Source organism: Podarcis tiliguerta, assembly GCF_965153285.1.
Source record: "Podarcis tiliguerta genome assembly, chromosome: 13".
In the NCBI taxonomy this organism is placed as follows: Eukaryota; Metazoa; Chordata; class Lepidosauria; order Squamata; family Lacertidae; genus Podarcis; species Podarcis tiliguerta.
The window spans coordinates 39,079,961-39,103,133 of NC_139546.1; the positions used below are offsets into that span (position 1 = coordinate 39,079,961).

At 47.3% G+C, this 23,173-nt stretch overlaps 1 protein-coding gene across 2 annotated transcripts in view; it reads left to right on the forward strand.

Annotated features, from left to right (window-relative positions):
• LOC310662829 (pyrin domain-containing protein 1-like) overlaps nucleotides 1–23,173 on the forward strand; it is a 742,864-nt gene that overhangs the window by 233,439 nt on the left and 486,252 nt on the right. The window lies entirely within an intron of this gene.

Sequence of the window (23,173 nt, forward strand, 5' to 3'; positions counted from 1 at the left end):
AGAGAACGGCTACCATTTTGGGCGTCGTGATCTCGTGCCACGATTCCCCCCCCCCCACCGCCCCATGCTTTCTTTGGGCATGGTGGCCAAAACCTTGCATTTTGGGTTGCCGCTGAGACCATGCTTTTTTTTCAGAGGGAAATCATGGCACAAAATTGTGCGAGACCATGGCACCCAAAATGGCTGCCATTCTCACAAGAAAAAGAATGGGATGCCTTGGTTTTTCTGGGACATTTGTGGGGTGTGTTGTTCCCCCACCTATAGTGGCTCTTAAGGGCAGTCTCTACCTTTCAGCAGAATCAGGAAGGAAAGCTTTCATTGGACCATTTCAGATTAGAGATAGGGGGTTGTGTGTTAACAAACCCTTCTTCTCAAATCCAGAATCCTCGTAAAAAGTCAGCCTAGCTGTCTCCCTGAAACATGCTTGTTTTCTCTTTGGCAAGAAGTTTTGGAGCGCTGAAAACTCCACCCACAGCCCAGCTTGGCACACAAAGTGCTTTACCACATGGTTCTGCTGAATGTGTGAAGTGGCTCTTGCTTTCAGGTACATGTTCTTGGAATCACAGCCTTTGGATCTGGGTTGTTGGTTTTTTTACTTGTTTTGATTCCTCTGCCCTGTTCCCCCAGCCGCATTGCCTTGACCCAGTGATCATCTTTCGTGACCTTCCATTCTCTACACTGAGCAGCTAGGCTGCTGTGGGATCTCGCTGGCTGCCATAAACGAGAGGCGATCCCTCGCTCTGCCTTCCGTGCATGAAGACCAGCGCGAAACCCTACCGCAGGCTAGCAAGACGGAAGTCCTGCGAGGATCTTCAGGTCAATTTCTGCATGCACAAAGCGTCGCTCATGCGGAAAGAGACCCAAAGCCCAAACCCACCTGAATGCAAAAGCAAAGGCTTATCCATATCAAAACTCCATGCACAGAACTAATTATGCACAGTGTATAGCTTAGCTGTCGGTTGTATCAGTGCCTATGAAATAAGAAGCAGTGCTAAGGTACTGATTGCCATGAAAGCATACTCTGGCCATGCTACAGTCGCATTACCCAGCTCTTAAAAACTGGCAAAGTATTCTTATCCCATTGGCCTATTTGTGTTAAAATGCACACCCCTGAGTAACAGTACTCCATTGCTAGAGTATCCTAATGATGCTGTATCCTTAGCAGAAAACAACAGCAGCACCTGATGCGATTAGAAGAAGCCACACTCTGACCCTTGCCAAATGTGCTGCAGTATTTAAGAACCCACTTACCAAAGTTGCTGCAGTATTCCGGAGTAAGGTAATACTGTGCCCCTGTGTCGAGTTTAGTGAAATAGCTTTCTGCCTTTCTGAGAAAATAAAACGAGCAATGCAAACTGCGCCAGCAACCTTAGCACCCAAACTATGCATCCTTTTCAGGAGCGCTCGGTTGACGTTTGCTCCTTTAAATGGCATCTCTATTTAAAAGAAGAAGAGCGAGAAAAAGCACACCCAATGATTAGATTTTGTAGTAGAACATTAGCTGCTTCTTTTGTAGATCTGGAATTACCTGGAGTGAGTACCAACAATCCAATAATAATAATATGAGTAGATTGTGTTGTGGAGTTACCATTCTGGGGGGGAAATAGTATTATTATTATTTTTAAAAAGAATAGCATGAAAATTATTTTCTCCAGAATGTAACATTTCTCTAGGAACATGTAGGTCAGTGTTTTTCAAAATTCGGGAGCATTCTTACGTCTGAGATGTTTGAGAGCGTGTAAGAAGTGTCCCCCACCCCAACCCGGTGTTTTTGCATAATTCCCTGTTCTAGGCTTGCCTACTTTGAGGGGAAGCCAGTTTACTAAGTCTCTGTCTTGACCGTCATTGCATCATCCAGTCCCTCCCAATGCAGAGACTCAGCAGAAATGCCCCATTCCTGGTTGATTTGACGAGTAGCGAGAACACAGAGATGCATTGGGCAGCCTCCTTTTCGGCTGGGTCATTTGGGCCGACAAAAAGGCACTTCTTTCTTTCTTGTGCTCCTGTTCTCGGTGCGGAATTCCTGGTGTGTTGAGGAATTCCTCAACACACCAGTTATCAAAGATGGCAAGGTCCATACGGACCTGTTCTTTGCTGAAAGCGTCTTCCGTTTCCCATGGCTGCCGTGTAATGTGAAGTGGGCTCTACATTTGATGGTCTTCCTAGATTGTGAGGGACAGAGGTCAGGGAAGCACAAAGACCCCCCCCCACCAACCTTTCATGGGCTACCCCTGCCATCGATCTCCTCACGACTTTTTCACTTCCTGTCGATGCGCTAGCAATGACAGCTAGGTGTGCGCACCTTTTGGAATGTCCCAAGCATTTCCTCCTGTTTACCTGAGCCTGCTAATCCGGACTGGGAGGCAGATACGGGGCAGCCCCCAAAGTTCCAGCCGTGGATGCCTCAGGCTTCAAAACACATTGAATGTGGAAAATTTGAGGAGTCACCCACATGGGAATAAGTAGCCAGAAGCGGCGATGGAAATTATCCAACCCTCTTGGCTGCGGAAGGTGACCTTTAGCGTGGAATGACTCCAGACTGGTTAGAGGAAATAATGCAATTCTAGAGGGAGGATGCCCAATCGTTCCGTAATGCTCAGGATCCTATCCAGTTAGGCCCCGCCCAGTTCCACCTGCAATTCTGTTCCCCAGGGTTCACTCTCTTAAACAAAAGGGTCCTCCATAGAACTTTCCCACTGGGGTGGGTAACGGTGATTTCCCCCCACCTCCAAACTCTCATTTCCCTTACCCATTCACACATCTGCTATTTCTTCCGTCACCTTTGATTCTGATTTTTTAAAATGTGTGTGTGTGTGTGTGTGAATACATATCTGTATGTAGATATGTTCAGCATTTGTTCAGCGTGGAGGTTTTTTGTACCTATATACAATGGAGCTGATGGGGATATAGGTAAACATATATAAACACACGCTTGTTGTATACTTCAAGCAGTATGTGATGTGTGTTTGCATATGTGTGGGTCTGCCTGTGTGTTATACTCTGTACGTTTCTGGTTTTCCGCATGTGATCACTGGCAGTCCTTTGCCCTGCTTACTCCAGGAGGAGGAGATCCTTAAACTTCAGCGGGGATTTGGGCAAAGGTTGCTCCAGAGTAAGGGGGTTTGAGATCTAGGTATAAGTATCCTCATATATATATGGCATCCTTGCTGTCAGACTTTATAGGAAGATTCTATGGGCAACTTTTCTTTATAGGAAGATTCTATGGGCAACCACCAAATTTGTGTCAGATCAGGGGGTTCACACGATCACTCAGTCTGGATTAGTTCACACCTTTAATGGAAAATTAACAAACAACGAATGCAGTTATATAAGAGCAAAGAATGATCTTTCAAATACTGCTTAATAGGGTAGCGATTCTAAACTTTATTTGCAAATGAAACCTGCATTACAAACACAATGCACAGACTTACAAGAGGGAACTGGGGGAACCCATCACCTTTTTATGTTATTTTAACCACCCTGGTTATGTGAATCAAAGGGTAGCTAGAAAATGCAAACATTGATCTAACCATGCACTGGAAGTTCACTGATCCTTTAGTAATTCGGCTTACATTTAAATGAGAATCAACCCAATTCATGCTTCCCGAAACAATTTGAAATTTGCCCTTCTCCGAATTTTGTAATGAAGCTCTCCAACTCTTCATGAAGCCTTCTCTACCCCCCCCCCCCCATTGCAAACTGAAATATGGAGAACTGAACTTAAAGACTGGTGAAAATGAGAAATGTAGAGGAAATGAAATTGACGGGTTTGCCCATCCTTAGCTTCAGCAACAATGGAGAAGCGGACCCCCATCACCGTATTTTAAAATGCCGCTATTAGTTATTCTGTTTAGAGCTGGGCTACGCAGTCAGCAGATCTGTGTGACTTATCTCCTGGTGCTGAACCCACATGACTTCAGACAGCAGGCAGAGACCAGGCGCTTGAGCCCTTCTGCGTACTGTACTTTATAAATCCCGTCCAATTCGCCGGCATATGTTTGTTCTGCGTAGGGAGGGAAGTTATATTTTACTTGAGCAAGCATTCAAACAGCCCACCCTCCACCTGCAGCTCAAAGCAGTGCATTAGGTCTGCTGATCGCGAAGCTTGACTCTTAAGAGAAATCACCCAGGGTTAACACAATCCTCAAATTCGCAGGATGCTTACGAGACCTTGTGGGGACGTAACTGGAGTACAGAGTGTGGCAAATGTCTGTTACGTGTTGTTGGCATGACAAAGTATGCTTAACATGCATACGCGACACTGTTGATGCCTGTGTCCAGCTTTTAATGTGCCTAAATACTACGCGCTATAACTATTTATTTGTGTGTGTGCGTGGGCAATTGGTTCTCAAAGTGCAAGGTGGGTCTACCAAGGAAAGGGCAAACAGTTGCTGGGGGAGATGAAATCCCTTCTGTGATTCCCCTCGATTGGGCCAGGAGGTTGGAGGGGGCCGCTCCACCTCTCCCCTCCCCTCTCTGCCCTCAACAAAACTACAGATCACAAAACCACAGATCACAAGCCCTTGGGTTGGCTACCAATACTGAGGATTAACACTGCCTTCAAAACTCATCTTGGCTATACATTTCTCCGAGAGCAATTGGAATCTTTGTCTTTTCCTTGGCTTCTTTTGGGAGAAGTTCCATTGCTGTAGCTCGCTGGCAATTTGAGAACCATTTATCTGTATTATACCGTGGAGAGCTAGAGATAACATTTATGTATATACTGGTATAGGCCACGTTTTTGCTATGCAATGGGTTTCTAAAGTGTGCATTTAGAGGCGATCTGTTTACCCCCCACCGCTCCCCACCCCCATACCGCTGAGCAGGCAAGAAAGCCCAGTTGGAAACTGGCTGCCATGATCCTAACTCCAAAGTGGCTCAGGGTCTGAATTGTGTTGGGATATCTCAAAGCCATTGCAAATTCAGCCGCTAAGCTATATCAGTATATTAATGTGTGTGTGTCACAAGCGTGCAAATCGAACAAATAGGTCTGACTTACCGGTGTGGGTGTGCTGCTCATCTTTTTGTGTGTGTATATATAAACACACACACACACACACAAACACGAAAACACACAAACACACTCCGACACAGTTCAACTCAAACACACACACACACATTAAAAATGTGAACGGAACTGTAATTACCCTCAAGCAAGCCCAAAAAGTTTCCATTCAATATCTGGGGTTCATCTATTAGAGAAATTACGGTAGGCGGGACTGGCCCAAATTAAGTGTGCAGTGCATGGTGGGAGATGTAGTCCACACATGGTTTGCCCTGAAAAGCTGCTTATACTTGTGTGAACTGCATTTTTCTTGTTCTGTTGGGAGGTTGGATTTATTTGCTCTTTGAGGGTTGGGAATGCCTTGGTCTCTTCAAAGAATCATCCTTTACATTCAGGGTTAATCTATCCATTTGCCATGAGGTGCTTTTATTTCATTGTTTAAATGCGTTTAAAGGAGACCTTTGTTTGGGGGTAAATGCAGTGTAAACTCCAGAGCATATTTGTACAGTACTGTGTTTTCTCTGTGTAAATACATACATACATTCCTTATTTTCTCTTTATAAAGCCTTCATCATGTCATCTCTGCATAAAAAGAGATCAAAATCCAGAAAAAAAGAACAAAGAAAACTTAGATTTTTTGATCTTTTTTACCAAAAAAAATTCCAATATAACACACAAACCAACAAAAAACTGTTTGGAAAAAAAAAAGATACGACGACGCAAAGATAAAAAGACAAACCCTGCGAACGTGTCGAAAACCCCTTGACTTTCCATTTTGGGTATTGATCTATGTATTGTTTCAATGTAGGCGGTTTATTGTAGTCTGTGGCGTATTTGCTAAGAAACAACAACTTTTAAAAAAACTTCCTTTTTTCCAAGAAAATATCATTCTTTATTTCCCATTGACATATCCTTCTTTTCCCTGACTCTTTTATTCCCCTCTGCTTTCTTTGCTGAACTTCTGTGGTATTAAAAAATAAAAATAAAAAACCACCAACCCACAAAAGAGGGGGACAAACTCTCGGCATACCTTCTTTCCCCTCATTTCACCAATCGACTCATTTTACAAACAAACAAAAAAAATAAGAGAGAGAAAAGAAAACTATTTCCCTCTTTGCCCCATAAAAACCATGCCGTTACTGAGCGTCCTTTTAAGGGACAAATGTTTCGTCATCTCTCTTTCCTGTTTCTTGTTTCTTTGTTTTCCATTTGATTTTGGATTGAGGGAGTTCATCTGATTGGCGGTCAGCTAATAGTCCTCTCGGAGATCCACGCATGTTGTGGTGCAGGGTTGAATCTCTTCCATACACGGGGCTCCCTGTTCGTTACAGCGCAGGGGACCTCTTCCACGTTTTGCAAAGGAATCTATGCGCAGAGAACACTCGCAAAAGCTCCACACCCGTCAGAGTTTCCACATCTGGAGAAATAAAAACAAATGTTAAAAGGAGATTGGCTCTCCCCCACCCTGCCACTTCTAGAGACAGGCCTGGTGGGATCTGTTAACCTTGGGCCTCCCCCTTTTTAATTATTTCTTATTTATTTACAGTGGACACTCGGGTTGCAAACGTGATCTGTAAGGGATGCACGTTCGCAACCCGCGGCGGCGCACCTGCACACGCGTGGGTTGCGATTCAGCGCTTCTGAGCATGTGCAAAGCGCAATGTAGCACTTCTGCGCATGCGCGACCTCCGAAACCCAGAAGTAACCCGTTCTGGTACTTCCGGGTTTCAGAGCGTCCGTAACCTGAAAAAACGCAACCTGAAGCGTCTGTAACCCGACTGTATTGCATTTCTATCCCACCTTTTTTCTGCAAGGAGCTCGAGTTGCCCTACATGGTTCTGCCTCTCCTCATTGAATCCCCACAACAACCCTGCGAGGTAGGTCAGGCTGAGAGGCAGAAACTAGCCCAAGGCCGTTGTGACTTTGAGAATGCGGCCCAGACTCCACGGTTCCCCATAGCAGCCAGATAGTTTGACACCAGAGCCCTCCCCCCGCAAATAAAGCTCTCCAAATAAACCACCTGAGGTATCTTTCAAAAGGAACTAACAATATTGGCGTCTTAGAATCACAGTTTTGTGGCGATGGAAGGAACGCCAGGGGTCATCTAGTCCAACCCCTCTTTAATCACAGTTTAAATAATCCCTGACAGATGGACCATCCAACTTACATTTATAAACCTCCGGTGAAGGAGAGTCTACCCCCCTCTGAGGTTTCCTTATGAAAACATCGCCAGCTTAAAAGCTACACGTCAGCTCCTCTCGTTCGTTTTTGAAGATAAGCCTGCATTTTCTCAACAAATGAGCTTATTTGTCTTTTCCCTTTGCAATGAGTTCTCTGACATGTATCTTCCTATTTCCAAAACATCGCAACCCCCATATCTAGTGCCTTTAGGCTTGTTCACAAGTTAATACAATACTGAATGCAGGTAAAGACAACCCAGGACTAGAATTTTGCCAACCCAAAGACCATCATTCCAAGCCAGGGACCGTCTCCAAATACCATAGAAATACATGTATCCCAGCAGGCTTTTGATTCGGGGAGCGAGGGGCTGGGAGGCAACTTGCTGGTGGTTTGTTAAAAGGAATATAATCCCCAGTTGGAAACTCGTCAGATTTGTTGGCGCTTTTGCCAGTGAGTGAGAAAATATCCATTCCTGCTTCCTTTACGATTTTTATCCTGCTGAAAGAGCTTCCTCGGTCCAAAAGAAAAGGGGGGAATATTTATTTATTTTTCTACAAAAGAAATATATATATATATCTATATATATCTCCATCTTCCTATTTAAAATATAATTTCGCCCTCCTCCCCCCGCCTCCTCCTCTCACGTGGTGCTTTCAAGGAGTCAGAAGGGCTCGCCAGCCCCTGATCACCCAAAGATTTACACAGTTGCTTAACTTGAAGTGGGAAACCCAGCTCTGCCAACCTTCGGGGCCCTTTGCAAAAGCCCTTAGCAAGACTCGGCTCTGTTTAAGAACAAGTGTTTGAGGGTGCCGTCCCCTGGGAGGTTGTCACAGCCACGCCCCACCGAAGTGAGCGAAGGTTGCGCAAGGCGATGCGTTCTCGCGCAGCCCCCATTCATTTCGGCAGGACACAGGTCAGACAGCCTCGCAGTGGCTTCCACCCCAATTTCATGGTCCCCCAGTCATCACAAACAGCACTTGCAGCTTCCATCGCTCCCTGTGGTGAAAATGGAAGGAGACCTTAATGCAAATTGGGGTGTTTCCTTTTCGTCCTGTGCAGGCGGAAGAGTCACCTCCCTTCCCCACTTTCCTGGCAATGGCAACGATGTGAAAATGTCATCTTAGAATTATTGGCCCATAGACCCGATTCCCTCCTGGTCCTGTGGGTAGCTGATTGTCTCCTCTTAATTCAACCAGTCTGCTGGGGACGCAGTTAGGCTATCCCGTTTTCTGGATTTTTAGCTTGCCCTTCTCTTCTGCTTGCAAGATTTTTCTCATCTTTTGCTTCAGACACTTCTGTGCTGTGACCTTAAGCTGGTTTCAAACCAGTCTAACCGCTATGCCTTCCATGCAAAGAACTGTAGTTTGGGGAATTCTAGTTTGATGGTGTTGCTGAGCTGCAACTCCCATTGGCTACAGCAGGCATGGCCGGGGCATTGTTGGAAGTTGTGCGTCAGCAACACGCAGAGGACGTCTGCCTTACAGTTCCCAAGATTCCTTAGTAGTCAAGGCATGGCAGTTAAGCTAGCGTGAAACTCGCGGTTGATACCTTCCCCTTGAACAGTCTTCGCTAACCTGGTGCCTTCCATATGTTTTGGACTACAGCACACGTGATGAAAACACTGGCTGGTCCAAGCCATCTAGAAGCCACTACGTTGCCGAAAGCTGCCTTAAGATGCGCATCTGAGAGTGACCCGCAGAATTCACCCATCTTCATATTATCATTTTTTAATGACGTTATTTCATTTCGTTTCGCAATTGCTGGCCAATAAAAATAAAGGTGAAAATGCTTTCAAACAGGGTTGAAAGGAAGCATTTCTCCTCCTCCTCCCCCCCCCCCCAACGAGGGAATGACACATGTGCCCACTGCTCAAAAAAAATAAAAAATAAAAATTGAGAGGTGAAATAATCCTGGGGGTTTTAGAGGTGGGAGTCACTGACGACATGCATGCAGGCAGGTGTGAGAGCAGAGCATGGCTCCATGTCTGTCTCAGGGCTCATGCAGCCACAGCCAACCCTGGCATGCTGTGGAATGAGAGATCGACAAGGAAAGAAAGCAAGGTTAGGTTGCCATGTGAATCTTGGCTAGATTCAGGGCCCAAATTGGTTCAAAGGACTCATCTCCCCATCTCACCTCCTAGCTTCCTCCTCCTCCTCCTCTTTTTCAAGAATATTTTTTCTCCACTCTATAGTTCCTTCCCCACCTCCGTGTGTAAATACCAGCTGCTGTGCGTGACGGGTGCCCTTCCCTTCTTCCTCCTCCTCTCTCTCTCCCCCCACCCCCGTTTTTTCGTGGAAAAAGTTGCGTTTGTTTTGTTCTGAATGCGCTTTAACTGGCTGACTTCGGAGGGTTTGAGTGTTTTTTATTCTGGGGAAGTTTCTTTCCAGATTTCTTTCCGAATTTGTTCGTGTGGCTCTATGACTACTTCGTCTTTTTTTCCTTTTCCAAAAAAAAAAAAAGACAACAACAAACAGTCCTTTTCATTTTTAAGAAGAGATAATGATTTGATTTCGTCTTTTTTGTTTTTTTGTTTTTGGTTTTTTTCAATGTCTGTCCGAATGTGCTTAGTTAAAGCCAGTGACTAAATGCTAAACCTTTCCAAATGCTCGACGGCTTTGCACGCTCTCGCCAACGGAAGTTGGTCTAATAAAAAGGTATCACCTTTTGCCTGCCTTGTGTCTCTCTGTGTGTCTTAAACAATCCACCTCTCTCTCTCTCCCTCTATCTCTCTCCTTGTTCCGAGGTTTTAATTCTGTGCAGATCGGACTTGGGTTTTGCCAGGAAAGCTGATGGCCCTCAAGTTGGAGGTCACGTGACTTTCAAGGGAAGTTGAGCACACCTCTCAAAACACGTGACCAGCAAAGCTGAAGCCCTCATAGTGAATCCAGTTTCATACATGGCATATCATGCCCACTGCTTCATGGTTAAGAGGTTTTTTTGTCCATCTAGCCCCCGTGTCATTGACCCTGACCCACAGCAAGTTTTCTGTGAGACTTGGGCGGGGAATGGTCTTTCTAGCACTTCCCCATTACGGCTAGAAAAAACACTTTTTGGGGGAACGGTGCCCCTAAAATACGTATTTTGGCACGCTGTGCAACATTATAGACCTGGAAAAATACTTTGGGGTGTGCGTGTTGAGATCTTGTAGGGGGAAACGAGATGCCCCAGCTTTTCTGGGGCAGTTGATGGGTATGCAAGAATAGGCTGGGTCCCGAAAACATACATTCCAGACGTTCAAAGGCCAGCGTACAGTGAGCTGTATAGTCAAGAAGTCACACATGCCTCTGCAGGGAAGGAAAGTCCACAACTTAGGGGCTTCCACAAATAATGCTCTCTTCAGGGACACCCTCCCTCCCGCTTATACTCCTGGAGGAGGCAAAACTACCAAGAAGGCCCCCTGTGCAGTGGCGTAGCGTGGGGGGTACAGGTGGGGCCGGCCGCACCGGGCGCAACATCTGGGGGGGGGCGCTCGCAGCTCTCTGCCCCTACCTGGCTCACTCACTCTCTCTCACTGCAGTGCTGGCTGTGCGAATCCGATCCGAGCCTCCGGGTCGCCGCCCACTGTGGAGGGGGGGGGTGCCAGGCGTGCGGTGCAGTGCGGAGAGAGAGCGAGGGACTATCTGGGGGAGGGACAGTGCAGTGGGGGGGGGCGCAAATTACTTGCCTTGCCCCGGGTGCTGACAACCCACGCTACGCCACTGCCCCTGTGCCATTCTTAACACCTGGAAGGGACAAGTAGGGAAGGAGGTAGCCTTTCTGATATTTGGGAGTCAAGTCATTGAGGACTTGAAACACAGAGAATAGGCCAGGGAAGAACCAAGCCTTCAAAGTGCAAGGCATGGCCTCTTGCGCTGAGCTGCAAGTTACATGCAAGAGCCCCTTGCCAGACAGGCCTGTCATAAGCCAGCAGGCCCTGGAAGCAGTTGACCGGGGTATCACAATGTAAGGGCTGCTGAACTGCTCTGGAAGCCTTGAAGGGGCAAACGCATAGGACACAGGCCATTTTCTCAGTCGCAGCCCCTTGCTCCGTGGAGGAGGGGAAATGAGGCTGCGAGGAGGAGACACAATTCTTCTCCATTCACAAATAAATCTTTGTGGTGGTAGCAAAATCTGTTTTCACATGGTGCCGTGATATAGCTAGAGCTGCTTCTCATGCCAAATAATATTTAAGAGCGGCATCACAGGATAAAAAATATGCAAAACAGCACTAATTTGCTTATTTGGAAATTCAGTTCAGTCTTCACACGCCGCTGTCCCCGGCTCAGATTATGCTGATGCCTACCTCCCCAAGCCTGGCTGAGAACAATGCAAATTGGGCAGACCCTCACCTCTTCAAAAGAAGCTCATTTCTCGCAGAAAAGGGGGTTTGACAGCTGCCACCAGCCTCCTTCATGACACTGTCACCTAGGCAGCAGCAGTCTCTTTCCCAAACAAAACTCAAACTGAGACATATTCTCCCCACGCCCCCAATCTTACCGTCCTCCAAAGAGCCCAGGAAAGCATGCGTCTTTCTCTTTTTTTTAATCCCCACACAATCCTGTGAGGTAACTTAGGCAGAGAGATCGTGAACTGGCCTACAGGGCTATGTGGGGATTTGAACGCAGGTCCTCTCTGATTCTTCACCAGCACTCTAACTGCAAAAGAGGGTCATGGGATAAAGTGCCTTGCTGAATTGGGTCGAGATGGGCCATCTCTCAGCGCTTCTCCAAGAAAGCTTGGGGAAGCGTCCTGCCAGCCAGAGTGAACTAGAGGGGAAGAGAGAATGAGAACTGGGAAGGAGAAACAGAGGGCAAAAGTTTGGGAGTCCTACGTGCGGCCGACTCTGAACAATGGGGCAGATGTGCGGTCCTGGTTTTCCGATGCAGCGGAGAGAGTTATAATTCGAAAAGGTGTCTGGCTCCACTGTTGACCTTGGCTGGAAAGGAATGGCTGGATCCAATCTACTTTTGCATGGGTGCCTAAGAAGATCTGCTTTTGGCAAGTATCTAGCCCTCATGTGCTGAAAAACGGGAGGGTGACACTCGCTTGAAATCTCAGAAGCCAGGAAATTGGTAGGAGGGCTCAGGGAGCAGTTTCCCCCAGTGGGCTGCTGCGGCGGAGCTTCTGTGCCTTGAATACTTCCTTCCTGCTCCCATGACGGCCACAAGTATAATCCATGTTATGCAAGATAGTGGAAAGGGCAGGATAAATTTATTCAGAAATCAGAGCAATTATGCAGATGGGCGTCAGAAGCCAGGCTTGGACACTTCTGCATCCTGGGATATCAATGATCTTGATAGGGAGGGCGGATGCAGCCACCAAATTGAAGGAGATGAAGCACGTCTGCCCTCAGGACTTTCGGGGCCTGGTATACTGTATTTTGGTTGGGCCCCCTGCCCCTTGCCCTAGTCGGACAGAAATCTGCATAAGATTTGCATGGGTGTGTTATCTGCATTTGCAGTGCAATTTGTTTAAGGCTTCCATACTCAGAAAATGGGACGCGGGTGACGCCGTGGTCTAAACCACTGAACCTAGGACTTGCCGATCAGAAGGTCGGCGGTTCGAATCCCTGCGACGGGGTGAGCTCCCGTTGCTCGGTCCCTGCTCCTGCCAACCTAGCAGTTCGAAAGCACATCAAAGTGTGTGTAGATAAATTGGTACCTGTTATGTTCCCACCCTGGGCCAGCAGGGGGATACTGTAGATAGTTATGCAAATGAAGGATCGAAAGTGACGTTCAGTGATTGGATAGTTTTAGAAAGTTGTTACAGTAACGTGGTACTGGAGCTCTATATAAGCAGGCTGACTGAGGCCTTCAGTTCAGTTCTGTCCTGGCCTGTGAATAAACAAGAGCTGTTTGAAGAATCGCTGTGTCGTCTGATATGTTCACCCACAACTTAACAGTACCACTCTGGTGGGAAGGTAAACGGCGTTTCCGTGCTCTGCTCTGGTTCTCCAGAAGCACCTTAGTCATGCTGGCCACATGACCCAGAAAAACTGTCTGCGGACAAACGTCGGCTCCCTCAGCCAGTAAAGCGAGATGAGCGCCGCAACCCCAGAGTCGTTCACGACTGGACTTAACTGTCAGGGGTCCTTTACATTTACCTTTTACTCAGGAAACAGCTTCAAAATGCCCCAGGGAGTCCTCCATTGCATGAATCCAGATGAAAAAACCTAGAGTGATGCACACATCAAGGAAGACCCCAAGACGGCTTCAGAATTAACCAGAAAATTAATTTTTCGATGCCTGGAGTACTGGGACCATTTTAAAGTTTTCTGCTGGGCTCTATGTTCTTCTCTGGGACTCATCAATCACAGCCCTGATTCCTCTCATTGGCTAAAAGCACTGAAAGGCAGGAGCAGGCTCATCTCTCGCAAAGCAATAGCCATGATGGTGACTGCAATTTCTGCTTCATAACTTTTGTTCTATGAGGACTAGAGACTTGCGTTCTTTTCTTGCCTGGGACAAGAGTACCCTCTGCATCCCACCTCTCCCCTCAGCAACCCTGGGAGGAAAATCTGCAGAAAGACACGGCTTCCCTTTTCTCCACTGCTCCGAAAAAATATTGCCTGCTATCATTCTCAGATCCCAACAGCAACAGCTGCTCTTTGGCTGAGGACTTGCTAGTTTCAGTGACCCAACAGATACTCAGCCACTTGCCTGCCTGTCCCCCTCCTTCCCTCCTTCCCCCTTTTAATATCTTCCTCGGCCTTGTTCCCTTTCAACTCACCAGACTGAAAACAAATGGCTGGCTTTTCAATAACTCCGCCGAGGCGCAAAGCTATAGTGGCAGCAATATCATTCAATTATTAAAAGCCTCTTCCGTTCCTCATAAGTATCCCTGCTTCAAAACCTCTCGGATTTTAACATTCTGACGCCTTCAATAGTTTTATCACCTTCATTTCTTGATATATATTTTTAATAGTTTCTGTTCATGTGCAGTTCTTAAAAAGATACAATAAAAAGCAACAATGACTGATCTGCTCCTCCAGGGACCCTACCGTGCACACACACACACGCCTCCCCAAAGGAATATTTTTCTTGCCCTCTTTTCATTTCCATTCTCGTGTTTTATTGTTGAAGTAACGTCACATTTCTTTCCTCTAACAACCCACTTCCTCGCTTCTGAAATAGAGCCTCCCGTCGTCTCTGACCATTTGCCATATTTGCCGTGACTGATGGGCAGTGGAGTCCAGTGACGACTGGAGAGGGCCACAGGTTCCTCAACTCTGTCTTAAGGGAAATTTGTAATATTTTTCCCATCTAGGTAAGGCCTCCGAGTGCGATCTCAGAGGAGGCAGAGACCGCTGCTCAGTGCTGGGGATTGCTTAGGCCTGCCCAGCTGTTATCGCACAGCGGGCTTACCGAGCATTCGAAATGGGATTGTTCTAACGAGATTTCCCTTTAACGATCCAGGATTATCCACCCTACCCGATTAGCACGCAATCCGATTAGATAATGGCATTTCTGCTGGCTGGTTTGCCAAGCCACTCAGCGACTGCCAAGAGACTGGGGTGCTCCTCTTCTGAACCTCTGCCCTCTGTTCTCTGGGGCACAGCAGCCCCCTAATATTGTACAGGCCCATCACATCTCCATTGGCTTTGCGGGGACACAGAGAGAAAAAAATGAGATTTTATACATGTCTCTGCAAAGAGAAAGGGGAGACCTTAGCGATTTGCAAACCGCTATTTTGCTTTGCCTGTTTTTGTGAGTTGCAAGTTCTCTTCACCTCCTTCCTCCCTATTTGCCTTCCTTCTACCTAGTAGAGGCACAGGCTGAAACTGGTGTCAAACCGGTGGCCACTAGGGGCGCATCGGAAGATGGCTGACAATAACATCTCTCTGACCCACACGAGGTAATTAAGAGGCTGTGATGGGAGTAAACAGCCTCCCGCCCCCCCCCCCAGGGTGTGTGGGGGGGACCGCCCTTGCCTGCTGTGCCCTATACCACCCCCAAATTTTGTGGGGTGGGGGCACTAGGCAGAAAGGCCTTGTGTGGATTTCGGCGCTCCTGGACGCTGTCTCTGATCCGCACCCCTAGCTGCAGGAACTTCAAAAGAAACAATTAGGAGGAAGCTAATGCACATATTTCAAGGAAGAAGGGGGAGTAAAGACTGCTAACTGAAGAGATCTCTGATAAACAAGACGGGTCGGAGGGACAAGAATAAATCATGAGAAGACACACCAAGGCTCGGTATGGCAAAGGGACTGGATGGGGGGAGGAACTTTCCTTTCTTTTCTCTATGTGATTAACCAAGAATTCCCCCCCCCCCACAAGTCACAAGTCAGAAATGCCGTTTAAATTACTTAAGCTGTGGATTTAAGACTGTGTGGAAGATAATTTTCTAACCAAAGCATGTTTTAAGAAGACCGTGGAAAGCATAAGAGCTTTGGAATGACGCAGCAAAAAATATCGTCGCCATCTTGGCAAGTTCCGTCAAAAGATTTATGTCTGGGAGGAGGTAAGATCTGTTTTCATATTGTGGGTGAGCCTCCTCAGTGGGACTAAAATGCGACAGACTTGCGAGATTAATGATGGAAAGAGTGCTGTTATTTATGAAAGTGATGATATATGGAAACCAGCTTGATATGATGACTGGACGAACGGAAAAATTCACACAGGATTATAATTGGTGTTTACCTGCTTAAGGAGATTATCAGAAGAGATCATAAAGAAAAAAAGAAAAATATACGAACAAGATGAGATGTGGAAACAGCAAGATAAGACTGGATAGAATTATGAACATTATTTGGACAGATTTGTGGATATTAACGCAGCAGCAACATGATGATCGGAATCCCCCTTCGGAACTTGAAATATGGGTCACCCCAACAAAAATTTAAAATTCGGCTTTGTAATTCGGAATTTATGTGATTTGATTTGATTTGATTGGTTGGTTAAGAAAAAAATATTTAAAAAAAGAAAAAAAGAAAGAAACTGGTGTCAAACCAAGAAGTGTTTGCAATGTAGATGTTCCCCTTGTGTTGGCCACAGGTTCCCCTTGTCTGCTTCACAAAGTCAGGGATGAAATTTCCATTTTCTGCCTTTTAGGCCTTGAGCCTTCCTGCAACAAATAGCCATTCAGGGTGTGGCGCTTTCCCCCAGCATGGGGACACAGCAATTTGAAGGGCTTCACCTGTTGGTTGTCTGCCTGCCACACTCCCCAACCTTGGGCCTCCAGCTGTTTTTGGACTACAACTCCCATCATCCCTTGCTAGCAAGACCAGTGGTCAAGGATGATGGGAATTGTAGTCCAAAAACAGCTGGAGGCCCAAGGTTGGGGAACACTGCATAAGATTATAAAGGCACAGAGACCCTGCTGGGGTGGAGGTGGGAAACGTGGCAACTCTTCCCATGACCCAACGCCTACAGCACAATACCCCGACCCCAGGACCTAAGTACAGGTCCTGCAGGGTGGGGCGACGTGCTTCTCACTGTCAGGGAGAAGAGGAATGCGTGGCCCTCGAAGAACAGAAGAAAACAAAGCCTTGCTAAAAGAAAGCAAATGGGGGGGAAAGGTCAGCCAAGTGCTCTTCTGAATGGCTGCCACGTTTCAATAGATCAGGGGTGGCCAGCTCCCAAGAGACTGCGATCTACTCACAGAGATAAAATCTGGCAGTGATCTACCCCCTTTTGGGGGTTTCGGGTCAAAGTTATTGAGTTTTTTCAGGGAGGAGGTAAAATGTTGAGCTTTTTTTAGGGGAGCCACAGTTGTTCAGCTTCTTTGCGGAGAGCCAATGATCTACCAGTGTTCTACCGCAGACGTCCAGTGATCTACCGGTAGATCATGATCTACCTGTCGGACATAGAATCATAGAATCATAGAGTTGGAAGAGACCACAAGGGCCATCGAGTCCAACCCCCTGCCAAGCAGGAAACACCATCAGAGCACTCCTGACATATGGTTGTCAAGCCTCTGCTTAAAGACCTCCAAAGAAGGAGACTCCACCACACTCCTTGGCAGCAAATTCCACTGTTGAACAGCTCTTACTGTCAGGAAGTTCTTCCTAATGTTTAGGTGGAATCTTCTTTCTTGTAGTTTGGATCCATTGCTCCGTGTCCGCTTCTCTGGAGCAGCAGAAAACAACCTTTCTCCCTCCTCTATGTGACATCCTTTTATATATTTGAACATATAGATCATGGCTGGTTTCCTTCCCGCATCTTAAACCCCCAAGATGCAAACAAGAAGAAGAAGAGTTTGGATTTGATATCCCGCCTTTCACTCCCCTTCAGGAGTCTCAAAGCGGCTAACAATCTCCTTTCCCTTCCTCCCCCACAACAAACACTCTGTGAGGTGAGTGGGGCTGAGAGACTTCAGAGAAGTGTGACTGGCCCAAGGTCACCCAGCAGCTGCATGTGGAGGAGCAGAGATGCGAACCCAGTTCCCCAGATTACGTGACTACCACTCTTAACCACCACACCAACACAAATAATAATAAAAAGAGGGAGAGGCAGGTGCAGCAGCTGGCGGGCGAATGCTCCCTCCCTGGCCAGCGCTCCAGACAGTTATACAAGCTGTCCAACGGTGAGCCCGGCCCCCAACATCCTGAGCCGCCGACTCTCATTCTGACCGCTCCTTCCTTACACGATATCACATGCACACAGCGCTCTGTCTGTTCCCATCTATCCTGACCTACTGCCCTCTGGCTTTAATAAACGTACTTTAAAAATATTCTCTCGCTTCTTTTCCCCCCCTCCCTCTCTCTCCCTTCCCTCCCTCCTTGCCGTCTTGATTTTATTTTTAGGCTGCCTGGGAGCAGAGTTTCTTAATGTAGTGGTTTTTGCAGTCAATAATGTCCTGCTGCCCTCTGGTGGCCGGCAGTGAATTAGAGCTGCAAATCAAAACACAAACCGCAGAAGAAGAAGGGGGGAAAACCTTCAAACTGTTTGGTACACATACAAGCACACACACCAGCCTCTGGGGGCATGAGGAGCTGTTGTGGCTGCCTTCTTCATAACAGATTTTATTTAAACTTCCTGTTAGCGCTTTAACTTGGGAAAGGCTGAATTATATAGGAGTTGCTTTAAAGATAGCAACCTTCCAGTAATAGGCACAGGCAAAGGTTGCCAACTTTGAAATCGGCTCCCGTTGCTGTGTCTAGGACAGCATGGTTCTCTTCCCCAGCTCACATAAACAGGGGTTAATGCTAACTGCCATGGCTTTTTTGTGGGCAAGGTTACTGCTTTTAGACATAACAGCAAGGCAGGGCTTTTTTCTGGGCGGTTGACAACCCTAGTGTCCAGGAGATAATAAGGGTGATAAGTTTTTGAAAAACTGGTACAAGATGGGATAGAGAATGAATCCTAAACCTTGACACCTCATGAGCAAACAGGTTGCTTTGGTGAGAAGCAGCAAAGCATGGATCAGACCAGTTTTCCATTTGCCCCCCTGCTTTACCTGGGAAAACCTGCTCTTTACTGCTGAATCAGAGCAAACATCAATCTCTGGAAAACCCGGTTGATGTTTGCTCCGATTCAGCAGTAAAGAGCGAGATTTCCCTATGGAAAGTGGCAGAACTTTCCAGAAAGCACCAATGTAGAAGCACAGAATTGGACGGGACCCTGAGGATCAATATGCAGCTGTCCCATACAGGAATCAAACCTGCAACCTTGGCGTTATCAGCACCATGCCCTAACCAACTGAGCTATCCAGTGTCAGTAACAACGGGGGCCTGGTTTCCAAATTCAGGACTGCAGGACCCCCACTGCTGAGTCCTGGGGCCTCATCTCAGCCCTGGTACCCCAACCCCCCCCCAAGCATGGAATCAGCAGGCAGTCATGTCAAGATAGACCAGCCTGCTGTGCTTGCCTTGCACTCCAAAGAAAGAGGGCAAGTTTTGAGGGCCAAGGGTAATCCGAGAGAGGGTCTTGAGACTGAGAGCATCCTGCTTTAATAGCCTCCCACCCACTCACCCCAATAAAACCTGGAGCCTGTGCTACCCACGGCAACCTCCATCATGGATAGAGCAGTCCGTACATGGTTTCCAAATCCGCCCCAAGCCTCAAATTTTCTGCCAGCCCCATAGCTCTCCCCTTAACAGCAACACGATCTACAGCTGTGCCCAGATGTGAGCCGTTTTCTCCATGTCGTCATGACCAGCTTCACCTGCCGATTTTGGGGGGTTAGAAAAAATTCGGGAGCAGACCAGGGCAGCTGTTTTTTGTTTGTTTGTTTGTTTCCTGGCAAGCAGGCAACCTTAGTTAACCTCTCTTCTTAGACACAAAACGAGGGAGCGCAAGGCAATCTGTTCTCTCTCCTCCGCAGGGAGCAGAAGGAGCCTGGGTGGGGCTGTGTCATCTCCTTGCTGCAGGGGGAGGCTAGATGAGTAATAGGCCTCCCGGTGTAGATTTGAGCTCCCGAGCAAAGACACACCTACCCCCTTCCCTTGGGGGGAGGATGAGGCAGAGGCACAAGGGAGGATTCGAACACGAAGCCTCTCGTCAACACTGACTGCATGTTTCCATGTTTCCTTCCTCCGGGCAGCTGGGCTAAGTTACGCCCTAGAGGCGACCTCCCGTTCTAAATCGTCTTGCCAATGGCTTTCTGTTGGATACACACTACAAAATATTTATCGCCTAATATTTTCTTCACATTAAGTAAGAAGCAAGAATGATCAGCTGTCCATATGGAAAACAGGAAGGATAAACAAGGATGGAGTTTTGTAAAGAGCTTCTAAGGCCCATGAATGGTGTCTCCCCAGTGCATGATCCTGTACCCTGAGAAACCTTTAAAAACATTTTTCTATTCCTCACTTTGCAACATGGTTGAAGAATTGGGGCTGGATGGGGTTCAAGTATAGCCCAGGATCCCAGCAGTGGAAGGATGGTTACGTATGCCCCCTCTCAAATCTTTATATGGAGTTAGGAAAATCAAATAAACATGAAATCCCATCGGCTTCTATTGCAGGTATGGGGAAGCTTTGACCCTCCAGGTGTTGATGGACTACAGTTCCCACCATCCCTGGCCATTGGTCCAACCTTGTTGGGGCTGATTGGAGTTGTAGTCCACCAACACCTACCAGGGCCAAAGGTTCCCCAGATCTGTTACACTGGATGTGGGGAATGGAAATGTTTCCTTTGGGATGTAGATAGTTTCCTTGCCCGCTGGGTCTACTCTAGGGCACATTCATTGTGGTCTGGATTAGGGCCACAGTGGGCCCACTAGGCACATTTTCTAATAAGGAAGTTTCAGCAGGTACAATGGGCACCCATTTCCAAGTATTTCAGCTGTGGGGTGATCACATTTTGTCCCTAGCCGCTTTTATGGGCAGGGGGAGCAACCAAATACAGTGGTACTTTGGGTTACAGACACTTCAGGTTACAGACGCTTCAGGTTACAGACTCTGCTAACCCAGAAATAGTACCTTGGGTTAAGAACTTTGCTTCAGGATGAGAACAGAAATCGCACGGCGGCGGTGCAGCGGCAGCAGGAGGATCCATTAGCTAAAGTGGTACCTCAGGTTAAAAACAGCTTCAGCTTAAGAACGGACCTCCGGAACGAATTAAGTTCTTACCACTGTAATAATCTTTTGAAGGCTAGAGGCTGCGTGAGGATAGGTAAATAACCCCAGGGGCAAGCCCACCTCCATAGGGTGGGTTTTTATTGCAAACTCAGCGTCCTTGCTCATGAGGACTAGAAACTGGATTTATTTGAAGGTAATTAATAAAAATGAATTTGACCAAACTGCGGGAGGCAGTGGGAGACAGGAGTGCCTGGCGTGCTCTGGTCCATGGGGTCACGAAGAGTCGGACACAACTAAACGGCTAAACAACAACAATTAATAAAAACCAAGTTCTCTGGGAATCCATGTTCTTTCAGGCTACATTCCACGAAAATAGTGTGGATATCCACCCAATATATCCTAGTTAAATATTCCAAATGTCAGGACTCCTGCCGTTTCCTGTGTGGGTGGGGAAGATGCTAAGAGACAGATGGCACCCCCACCCTATAACATTTGGCAGCGCGCAGATTACTTGATGTCCAGCCAGAGTTGACCTAGCATTTGTCTCTGACTACGCCTTATTGACGGCCTTTGAGCCATTTCCCCTTTCGCCTCCCCTCCCAAAACCAACGCAGGGCTTCCTGGACCAGTTGTGCTTCTCCTCTGACCTCGGGGAGCAGACACGAAATGCAAACTCTTCTCCTGGGAACGATGAGAGACCACTGCTGAACCTGGAAGCAGCCAGACACTGGCCAAACCGTGCCACTAAGGGGCAGTATTCGGCCGTGCCATAACACCGGAGCCATTCGAGACCTGGCGCTCTCTGTGTGCGTCCCTGCTCTGGGGAACCATCGGGAAGAACCCCAAATAAGAGAACCCGATAGAGAACTCGCTCACCACAACTGCCCAACGGACCCCCTGGAGCCACAAGAGGGAACATTTGTGGCACGCCTTCTCAGTCCCTCTTCCCAGGGGATTCTGGGAATTCTAGCAGGGTAAGAGAAATAGGAGGGACACGGGTGGCACTGTGGGTTAAACCACAGAGCCCACGACTTGCCAATCAGAAGGTCGGCAGTTCAAATCCCCACGAAAGGCTCCCGTTGCTCAGTCCCTGCTCCTGCCAACCTAGCAGTTCAAAAGCACATCAAAGTGCATGTAGATAAATAGGTACCACTTTGGCGGGAAGGTAAACGGCCTTTCCGTGTGCTGCTCTGGTTCGCCAGAAGCAGCTTAGTCATGCTGGCCACATGGCCTGGGAGCTGTACGCCGGCTCTCTTGGCCAGTAAAGCGAGATGAGCGCCGCAACCCCAGAGTCGGTCACGACTGGACTTAATGGTCAGGGGTCCCTTTACCTTTTACCTTTAAGAGAAATAGAAGGCCTCCTAACAACTCTCAGCACCCTGAGCAAACGACAGCTCCCAGGATTATCTGAGGGAAGCCATGACAGTTTAAAGTGGGGCAACAAAAAGGCGGAATTTCCGGGTGTCAAAAAAGGTTGTTTATGTCTGCCACTACTCCGGCCCCTGTTTCATTAGCCCCAAAATGGAAAACGAGTGAGGTTCCAACTAAAGAAGAATGGCAATTTAAGCTGACGGAATGTGCACAGCTTGCAGAATTAACATATAAAATAAGAGAACAAGAAGAACATACGTTCTGGAAAATGTTTATTGAATATATATGGGGGGGTGTGGAGGAAATGTGTACACTTGAAAACATTGGCAGCATTAAGATAAATCCAACAGTGTAAACACGTTTTGATGGATGTAATAGTGGAATACTAAATGGTTTAGTTTTTTGTAAAATGTGCAGGGATTTATGATATGCAAAATGAACCATGGACAGAGAAGTCATTGATATTTTAAGGATGTTTAAATGAGTATTCTAAATTGCAAAAGAGAAAATTTAATAAAAATTATATACACACACACAGTGATACCTCTGGTTACGAACTTAAATCGTTCCGGAGGTCCGTTCTTAACCTCAAACCATTCTTAACCTAAGGTACCACTTTAGCTAATGGGGCGTCCCGCTGCCGCCACACGATTTCTGTTCTCATCCTGAGGTAAAGTTCTTAACCTGTTAACCTGAGGTACTACTTCCGGGCTAGCAGAGTCTGTAACCCAAAGTGTTTGTAACCTGAGGTACCACTGTGTGTGTGTGTGTGTGTGTGTGTGTGTGTGTGTGTGTGTGTGTGTAGTTGCCCCACTATATATATATATATACAGTAGTACCTCAGGTTACATACGCTTCAGGTTACAGACTCCGCTAACCCAGAAATAGTACCTCGGGTTAAGAACTTTGCTTCAGGGTGAGAACAGAAATCGTGTGGCGGCGGCGTGGCAGCTGCGGGAGGCCCCATTAGTTAAAGTGGTGCTTCAGGTTAAGAACAGTTTCAGCTTAAGAACGGACCTCCGGAACGAATTAAGTATGTAACCAGAGGTACCACTGTATATATATAGTGGGGCAACAATGCAGCCTCACAGGGCACGCATTCCAGGACCGCCTCCTGGTGGCCTTGCAGTGCACAGGGCTTGCACATTTCCTCCACAGATGGGTCTACGTGGCGC